The 9235-nt window shown below is 40.1% G+C and overlaps 1 long non-coding RNA gene across 1 annotated transcript; it reads left to right on the forward strand.

The window, feature by feature from the left end:
* The first annotated feature begins 601 nt into the window (after positions 1–601).
* Positions 602–1255, forward strand: LOC139433883 (uncharacterized). The gene is made up of 3 exons (XR_011643272.1): positions 602–726; positions 879–935; positions 1156–1255. It is a non-coding gene; the product is annotated as an uncharacterized lncRNA (long non-coding RNA).
* The last annotated feature ends 7980 nt before the right edge of the window (positions 1256–9235 follow it).

Below are 9235 nucleotides of genomic sequence, written 5' to 3' on the forward strand. Positions count from 1 at the left end.
TATCTTTTGATCCCGTTTGAATTGTGCCACGAACTACACATGTGATGTTTGTCAATCTTAAACAATAAGTTCCATGTCAAAAAAGTCACATTTTGTCGTAAAACTGTTGAAATATAAGACTATGAAAAATACGCGACTACAAAGACTACAAATCCCAAATCCCATTCTGGCTCGCGTAAGTGATGTCACAGGCGATAATGCTCCAAGTGGTTGCGACTCGTAATTAAAGCGAAGAAGAAGATCTCATAACCGATTTATTCCCTCCAATAAATAAGAGATTGCTAAAAATAAATTCACTTTGACAAGATGCCTGTGTGCTTTGTACCAGGTTGTAATCACATAAGTGATCAAACCACTTGCTCGTTCCATCGCTTCCCGTCTGATGAAAGGACCAGGAGTCGCTGGATCAGACATATCAGGTAATATACATGTTGTGCATGGAACACAGTCAGGTTAGCTACCTAGCTAGTAGCGACGAGTAGCGAGCACGTTAGTTAGCATTACATTACGTAGCCTTGTCATTTTTAGTAGCCTTACCATGAAGTTATTATTTTATTACATGAAGTAAGAGTAGTCATGATGGTAAGCATTTCGTGAAACATTTGAAGAGTAGCCTACTGCGCCATCCACCGGGTGCTAAGGAAGCAGTCAGGGAGAGTCGAAGGCAGGCAGGGAGCTTTGCATGACAGATTCTTCTGGACGTGTTTCATTGTGATGACAGTAAGGGTGAGTCAATCTGTTTGTTGGAAAGACAGTAGTTGAGTGATTACTGAGAGAACATTATTAGAAGGGATAATTATTCAAAGTGTTACTGTTGTGTTACTTTAAAGTGTTGTTACTGACCTTTTTCTCTTTTGTTTCCTTTCCCTCACCTGTAGCTGCTGAGACCCTGAGGAACATGCACACTGACCTGCTCTGGCAACCTGATTTCCACTGTATGTAATACTATTTGGTTATGGTATATTATTTATATACATCAAAGGCACAATGCACCCCCCAGAGACACACATGTATTGAGTGTGATATTGTGCATAGGTCAAGTGAAATCATCTTTACACACGAGAAAACTGTAGGAGCGGCAACTTGTTTTGAAATTGAATTTTTAATATCCGAAAATGAAGTTGATCTGTTTTCTTTATTCTTCTCTCTTCCCAGCTCCATCCATCACCGTGCTCTGTTCCTGCAGGTCCTGCTTGCTAATCAATGCTCATATGTTTTCACACAATTACAAATAAAGTCAATGTATTGTATGACATGAAGTTGTGCTTCATTCTGAGTCAATAATACATTCATTCTGCCTTCAACTGCACAATGACTGTGGACTGCACCGACATCCATGTAGCTGCCCCCCAGTAAGATGAACCAAGCAAAGAGGGTCGCCATCATGCCCAAGGACATCCAGCCGCATCCGGAGAGAGGGCTTAGACTGACCTGAGACCAGCACACCCAAACACAACGGCTCTTTTAAGAGCCACCTACAGTTTCAAAGAGTTGCAATCCTACGTTATTATAATGATTAAACTGGTTCATGTGTCACTTAGTTTACTGAACCGTGATGAGTGAAAGAAATGAGTGAGGTAGTGGTTTACAGAAGTTACAAAGACATTAATATATGAGTGACAGGTCAGTGTAAACACAAGCTTCTGTCAATTATGGATCATTCAAACTATATACAAATAATATGTAATAAAGTTCTAAAACAAGTATTCGGTATATTCCTTGATAGCTTTTGGAGAAGGTTGTTTTTAAGTTTACTAAAAATCTATCGTTTCAACTGTTTCACTTTATAAAAAGGAACAGGTGAGTAGAGCATCATTGAGTCTTATTCTGTCAGTAAATTATCCAAATGAAATGTTTATCATTATTTTAGTCAACCCTAAACAAATTGATTGTACCTTTTTAATAATGACCTTACATGGTCACAAAGTTAAATTAACTTCAGAAAATCAAATCTGTTCTGAGAAAAAACTAATAAATGTTTAAAGATAGGAACTTGCCATCCCACTGAAAAACAGTCCGTAGAGATTTAAAGGCGTTGTAGTTCAGTCCAACGTTTCATTTGGATTCATTTCTCCAACAGTCAACTATTTTCATAAAGAATATATATATTTTTCAAAGTCAACTTTATTGTCAATCTTACTCAGTTTGTGTTTATAGACAGAGATCAAAAAGACGTTTCCAACAATCCCAAATACGAAAAATTAAATTATACAATTTACAGATATGTAATGTATACAAATATATATATCCTATACACACCATCATGTATAATGATGGTGTATGATGTAGAAGGAAGTGTGGTAGATAACAAGTAAATATAGAGTTACATACAGATCCATGTTACAGCAAAATAACTAAGAAGCACGCAGTATAATAATAATTACATGCAACAATTAAATAACTGCTCAGCGTCTCCACCACAATCCCAATCTGCTGTGTCCTGTTTTCCTCCCCTCTGCATCACACCCCTTCACACATACAGAACACAACGCAGAGTCCCAGGGTGTTAAGAGTAGGTTTATTTAAATGTCCTCCTCTCTACTGGCCAACACAGGGAGCATATGCTGGCTGTAGAATTGTTCCAGGAGGAGGAGATTTCCATGCCATGCAGGGTCTTTGGGGATGAGGATGATGATCGCCTCCTTCGTGGTCCACACAACAAAGTAGCAGAGACTCCGGTCTGTGATGTGCAGCTGCCCTTGGACCTGGTGCCAGTATGGGTGATATATGACCCACCCTCCTCACAGAGACAGAAGGATGGTAACTGGACTGCCTCCGCGATGGTCATGTTCATGTCACCAAAATCCTTGAATCTACACACAGCAAATAAACTCAAATGACACAACGAGATGTAAAAGGAGATCACACATACAGTATAGAATATACTGTAGGCCTATAGTCGATATAAAACTGTCCGCTTCAATCTGAAGAGCAACTAAAACAAAACACGGGAGTGTACCTTGTTCTTGTGAACACTAATGTTATCCACAGCATACACAGAGACCACGAAGTTCTTAAGGAGAAAACTAGTTCCTGAAACAAAACACGTTAGTGTACCTTGTTAGCTAATGTTAGCTAGCTGACATTAACATTACACATTGCACTCATATTACTCACCAACATCTTGTAAAGCCGGTCCCGCTGCTCTTACAGAACCGACTAACTCCCCTTTCGTGTATGTACAGCTCTCAACGTGCCCAGACTTGTAGTGATGTTCACCTCGTTTTATTCTTTTATTCTCATTCTGAAAGAAACAGGTGAAATTTGCTAACGTGACGGCCATCTTTGTGATGGTGACGCGTATTGTGCGAGACGAGAGACCTGTAGTTCACTCAGCGGTTTCACACAAAAAAATGTGTAACTTCACAGTTTTACGACACATTTTAATTTTTTTGACTTGCAAAATATTCTTTTAAATTGACAAACATCATATGTGTCATTCGTGGCACAATTCAAACGGGATCAAAAGATAACCTTTCTCTCTCCATTGACTTCAATGTATAATTTTACTCTTCCGGGGTCCCATGGAGGCTCCCGGAAAGGGAGGGACTTCGCCTCTCTATATGTCTCTTCTGAAAGGAGTGCTGAGCACCGGAACGCCGCTCCAGCCCTTAAAATATTGCAATACCCATAAGGAGCTACACATGCCGCAGTGTTTGCGTGGCTGTGTCTTTAGTTGTAAGCACAGTGGCGATCTGTTGTTATTAGCATCTGGTTAGCTAGCTATGCTAACGAATTTAAAGAGCTTTTCTTCAACCAGGTGAAAGAGAGCTCTCTCCTGAGATGCTCAAATAACCTCAGCTCAGTGAGGTTAAGGCACACCTTGATATGATCATTATAGTTATTAATGAGACTAAATGAAAAACAGATATAAAATACTATATGACAGCAACACAAAAGTTGTTAAAAATAACAAGAATAGAGTTTAAAAGGGGAGTGATTTGTAAAATATCCAAAAAGAAAAATATGCTACAGTTCTGTTTCATATGGGTGTTGAGAGATGTATCCATAGATCTCTTAATGTTGCTCTCAAAGTGCACCACATTGATGCTTTTAACTTCAATATTTAAAAAAAAATCTTCCCGGGGGAGCATGCCCCCCTAGAGGAGGGTAGTGAGTGAGTGAGGGACTGCAATATAAGAGGGAAAGAAAGAGAAACTTTAAAACTGTTCAATTGTTATGATGTGTAAAGACTGATATTGTTCTATAATCGGCTGAAACTGTTAAGTCATGCTGTGAAACGGTTAACAAAGAAAAAGGGACACTCAAGCTGCTGCTACACTTTATTTTATTTATCTAAAATTAAGCACTTTTAAGATGCACATATTTTCAAAAGCTATTTTATTTATTTTCTCTATTTTATTTGTAAATGCAGCCCGAGAGGAACATTACACATATCCACAGTATTTAAGTAATGTTAATTGACAATAAATATTGTTGTTTTTGAATTGTACTTTCTTTATTTGATTGGCAGTCAGTTGTTGATTACATGCAGACGTTGATAAAGCTACAGGTCACTTCAATATATATCACACTAATTCATGAAGCAACTTAGACATTTTGATGTTCCGGACCTTTGCATGGGGAGATTTTCTCTAACTGGACCTCGTTGAATTTTAGTTGAAGACCCCTGCCCTATGGTCATTATTTTTTGCCACACACATTAAATAGGAAAATACTCTGAGCATGCGCAGTGTAGTTTTTACAGTCAGCGTTCACTTAGACAGTGAGAGGGAGGGGCAGGATCGGGTTTTGTCCCACATGGCTCTAAACAGCTCAATAGGCACACACTGTAGACACTAATTAGAAGAACACATACTAAAACAGCAATGTACAGACGAATGAGATGATTAAACATGATCTTAAAATATATTTTATATATATTTTCATTTATTTTTTGCATTTTGTTGTAATCATTATTTTAATACTTTCTGCTGACACTAGGTGGGGCTGTGCCCCACCTGCCCCTAATGACCAGTCGCCACTTGTGAGCGCCAAATGCATTAGCATTAGCCGCGTTCACACTGCGGTACTTTTCCCACAAAGGTTCATGCGAACTTAGTTCATGATCGCGTTCACACCAAAAAGAGCCGGTACTAAAAGTAGTTCATGCGAACCTTTTTACCCCCTCGAAAGTCCCTGCTAGAGAGCAGGGACTTTCGAGCGGCTCTTTTTTGAGAAAAGAGCTATATTCCTGATTGGCTGGGCGAATTGCAAACCACGCCCCGTAAAACTCCCAAAAAGTTTTGTGAAGCCGCCATTTTATTATCCTCGCATTAGCATTATTAGCATTAGCATTAGCCTAGCGCAGAAACGCAGAGAGACTAACTTATGGCAACACAAAATAAAACATGGGAGCGGTGGAGATGAGGAGGTGTCGGCGTTCTGGCGATTTACTCGGAAGGCTTCAGTAGAAGCTGCTGGGACTCCCAGAAGCTTCTACTGAAGCCAGTCCCCAACTCCGGGGACTTCCGGCCGGGGACTTTGGGCGGCAGTATACGCCGTGAAGTGGTTTGCGGCCTGTCAGTAAACCCAAAGCAGAAGAAGAAGAAGTGACGTCAGCGGCTTCATTTGCCTAATCCACCCCCAGGGACTTTTTCTGGTGTGAACGCGATCTGTACTTAGTTCATGCGAACTAAAGAGTTTGCATGAACTAAGTTCGCATGAACCTTTGTGGGAAAAGTACCGCAGTGTGAACGCGGCTATTGTGAGTGAGCTTCCATCTCAGGTCCATCATGATAAATTCACGGTATACAGCCTCATGGTAACTAGAAACTATGGACACTGTTTCAGGTGGACTGTATAGCTATCAGCTTTAAAAAAGAAAATCTGTTTAATTCATGGCTGCAGATATCCTTTTTTCTGTCATTAGTCTTTCTGTATGTTGTACAGTTCATGGTGTATGTCTTCTCCAGTCACAGAATCACTCTTGGCCTACAAACACATTTAATTGCTTGTGCCGTATGATATAAAGGGTTCAAAGCCTTTGATATAAATAGCAAAGAGAAACACACTGGAACATCGTTAGATGCATTTTCAGTCGCAAATGTGCAGTGGGTATATTTTTTCCAACAATGCAACAGGCAGCTAAGGGCCCGTTTGTACAGAAGTTGTTATCATGGACCTTTCAACCAGTACTCTGCCATTCAGAGGTCACAGCTGCTATTTGAAGCTGTTGATTAGTTACCAGAGGAAATGTATTAACTATTGCGTCATGAACTCACTTTCCTTCGTATTATTATTGGTGGTGGGTGGTTGTGACGCTGACCGGCCCGACCAAGCAAGGAGGCAGAGGCAGAGAGTTCAAATATAACCCGGTGTGGGCATTTATTAAATCATGGGCACATGATTCACAGCCTCAATATGACTGTTACCCATGCACACAGTCACCAGCAACAAGGATCTCACACACACACCAACAGGAAAACAGAACCTAAATACACACAGGAATAATCAAACCAACAAGACACAGGTGAAGGGGGAGGAGACAACACAGGGCGAACACAATCAGCAACAACAGACAAGACAGGAGGGGGAACACTTTTCAAATTAAAACACCAACGAAGCTATACAATCCGTAACGGAGGCCGAGATCTATGGCCCCAAAGATCACCTCCATTACAGTGGTCAATAATCCATATAAATGTTGGTTATAATAAAAAATGTTGGTTGCTGTTGTAATACAAAAATAAATAGAGAAGTAGCCATCATTTAGAGGGGATTTTATTGTACCAGAAAATGGTGCTTTCATTCTTACATAAAGCTCCAGCCAGGTGTTTGGTTTAGTAAAGAAAATATTTCTCTCTTTTCACAGAAATCCCCTGGAAGCTAAACCAGCATATAAACAAACAGCAAAACATTTTTTTGGAAAAGGCGTTAAACAAACAATTTTACAACACAATAATGATGTTCATCAATCTGGAGCTGTAATCATGTTGGTTTTGAGCCCTGTGCATTTAAAAGGACAACAACTTGGTACATATCATGTTAAATAATCTCTATATTTTAAGGTTATACAGTATAGTACAGTGTATGTGTATACATGTAAATCTCTGAAAAATGTGGCATCAGTTTAACCCCACTAAAGTGAACTGAAATGCCCTAACCTCTGCAGTATATAAGTAGTAGATTGAGATTGTGGGAAAAAAGTAATCCAGTCTCTTTCCTCCCTGTTTAAAGAGTAATAATGAGCACCAGGTTGACACCAAGACCTGCTTCTAGGTGGCAACCTAGAGGAGATTCACACTAATCAGCCCGGTGTGAAGGTATTAGCCTTGCCTGTCTTCTTGGACCGCCTCATTAAACAGCTCACCAACCATAACTTTACCTGAAGTCCCTGAACCTGACCCTCTCCTTTAGGATTTCCATGATGTTATCGGCTCCCTGGGCATTATTCACAACTCTGGAGTCCCAAGAAATTGGTGCCTAGAATGTACAGATCTAGATACAGAATCCAAATGTCTAATGACATGTTCAGGCTAGGTGGCATCCGCCTGAGACAACCTGATCTCACCAGAATGCGTGACTCCACCACGACTCCTAAACACCACAATGCTGGTGGAGTCACGAACTTTGTTACATTTACGTGTCGGTAGTGATGGCAGTTTGACACTGAAGCTTCGAACGGAGCTTCAACCCTGGACTTCCTATTCCATAGAAGCAGTGCTTCGAAGCTTGCTTCAAATCACGTGACATATGACGTCCGAAGCAGCAACTGCTTCAAATCACGTGACATGTGACGTCCGAAGCAGCAACTGCTTCAAATCATGTGACATGTGACGTCCGAAGCAGCAACTGCTTCAAATCACGTGACATGTGACGTCCGAAGCAGCAACTGCTTCATTTCCTGAATGAATCACTTGACTGGTTCGCACATGGGTTCGCGGTCCATTCACGCGATTCAATGCACTGCCTCGTCTCGATTCTGACAGGTGACAGGTTGAAACAGTTTCAAATTTGAGTGCTTCAACACTTTATGACCGCTCTAAACAATGCACAATGTGTGGGTTGTTGTCGTAGTTTGCGTTGTTGCGGTTGAGTTGTTGTTGGTATTGCATTTGATATCATTATAGAGCAAGCCAGGAAGAAATATAGGTCGTTCTGGCTAGGGAAACACTTCGAAATGTGGAGAAGTTGTGAAAAAAAAGACAATTATCAGTAATATAAAAACAGTTAAATATTTTAAGGAATAGATAGCCCAGTGGGTACAGCCGGCGGCCCGAATGCGGCGATGTCCTTCGCGCAGCTGGTTCAAAGCCCGGAATGGATGAATTTTAATCATTGCTTTTCAACTTTAATAACTGATAAAAGGCCCTCTCCTCCGAAAAAAATGTCCAGCACTCTCTAGTCTCTTCTCAATAGCCCAATACACACAATTATCAATCTTTAATTGCAAATAGAACATGATATTCAGTCTTAGTGTGTGTGCATCGAATATTTTTCAAGGCAAAGATACGTTAAACCAGCCTTGCACTTCGCCAGGAGAGGTCGCTGTAACTGAAGCTTCGAGAAATGAACCTATTTCCGACACAATTGTCCAAGTGGTTCAATGCTTCATTCAAAGCTTCATTTTGCCATCACTACATGTCGGCACCACGCAAACAACCCCTATGCAAAGTGAATGAGGCTCCTTTGTCGTGGTGCACACACGCATTTCTACAACGTCCCGCAGTGAGCTTTTATTCTATAAAACGTTTTTTTAATCTACTTTATAGCTTGTAGTAACTCACGGGAGGCTTCTTTTATTTTATTTGTATTCATAATCATTTTTATTTTTCGTTAGAATGTAAAAATTACATTAGTTACACATTTTTGTTCTCAAAAAACTGCATTGTGTGTAATGCAACTGTGATTTTTATTAAATTAGTTAGTTTTTAAGGAAGGCCAGAGCTTCAGCTGTGTCAAATAGATTGTTCCCTTTAGTTAACGTTATTTAAAAGATAATGATCATGTCCCCTGTATTGTATTACGAGCGTCCATTCCCATTGGATAACGGAGAATTTTACACCCGGAAGTAAGTATTCTCCTTACTGTCGATTGATTTTACAGTGATATCTGCATTACACATCAACTCAAAAACACCAAATTATCCTTGTTAATTGCACAACATTGATTGGTTTGAATTGTGTGCAATGCTTTTGTATTTTCCCCCTTCGATTCGGAGAAACAAATTTTTTTTCTGAGTTTTTGGATGGCAGAAGACACTACACTACCCAGAATCCTCAGCTATCGTTTG

Source organism: Pseudochaenichthys georgianus, chromosome 5 (genome assembly GCF_902827115.2).
Source record: "Pseudochaenichthys georgianus chromosome 5, fPseGeo1.2, whole genome shotgun sequence".
Lineage (NCBI taxonomy): Eukaryota > Metazoa > Chordata > Actinopteri > Perciformes > Channichthyidae > Pseudochaenichthys > Pseudochaenichthys georgianus.